Here is a 1,128-nt window from a genome sequence, read left to right on the forward strand (position 1 = left end):
TAAAAACAGAAACAATTCCTATCATAGTAGGTGCCTGAGGTATAATAAAAAAATATTCAGTCAAATACATAACAAAAATACCAGGACTTACAAATATTTATAACATACAGAAAATTGCACTACTGGGCACTGCACACATCCGACGCAAAACACTTTCAATACAGTAAACATAAGAGCACCACAGCAAACCACAACACATACCCAAGGCGCACAGAGCTGCGCTCGGTAGTGAAGTGAAAGCACGTTATAAAAATAAAACTACTGAACAATAATAATAATAATAATAATAATAATAATAGTTTCAAATTTTGCCACAAGGGCAGCCGTTTTGGGGAAGGGTATGAGTTGATTCCATTGACCCCAGTATTCAACTGGTACTTGTTTTATCGACCCCGAAACTAAAATGGCAAAGTCGACCACGACGGAATTTGAACTTAGAATCCAGCGCGCTAACGATTATGTCAGCACACCGCCATAATAATGGTAATGATAATAATAATAATAATAATAATAATAATAATCACTTAATGTTACAATACACATATAGAATGTCCTTTATTCATCCAGTGTTTCTATACATACAGACGTATTTGGTAGTGACTATGTATACACATACACACACACGCGGGTACACGCACGTATAAACTAGAGAAGATAAAACACACACACGCATACACACACATCTTTTCTCTTTGATTTGTTTCAGTCATTGGACTGCGGTCATGATGGGATCTGCCTTGAATGGTTTTGAGACAACCCCGGTTATTATATTTCTTAAAGTCTTCTCTCTGTATTGGTCACGATTTGCGGAACATGAACAAACCAGCAACGATTGTGATGCGGTGGCAGCGAAAAAAACATGCACATGTATCTGGCGGGCTGCTCTCAGCTTCTGTCAACCAAGTGGACTCACAACTCTTGGATCGATTGGTGGATATAGTAGAAGACACTTGGCCACGGTGCCCAATAGTGGGATTGAACTCGGAAGCATATGGTTGCGAAATAAACTCCTAAATACGGAGTCACACCTACAGACCTATCTATATGTCTTTCTCACTGTCCCTCACTCACTCACTGTCTCTCTCTCCCTTTCTCGATGTGTTTATATATATATATATATATATATAT

Source organism: Octopus bimaculoides, chromosome 1, assembly GCF_001194135.2.
Source record: "Octopus bimaculoides isolate UCB-OBI-ISO-001 chromosome 1, ASM119413v2, whole genome shotgun sequence".
Classification (NCBI taxonomy): domain Eukaryota; kingdom Metazoa; phylum Mollusca; class Cephalopoda; order Octopoda; family Octopodidae; genus Octopus; species Octopus bimaculoides.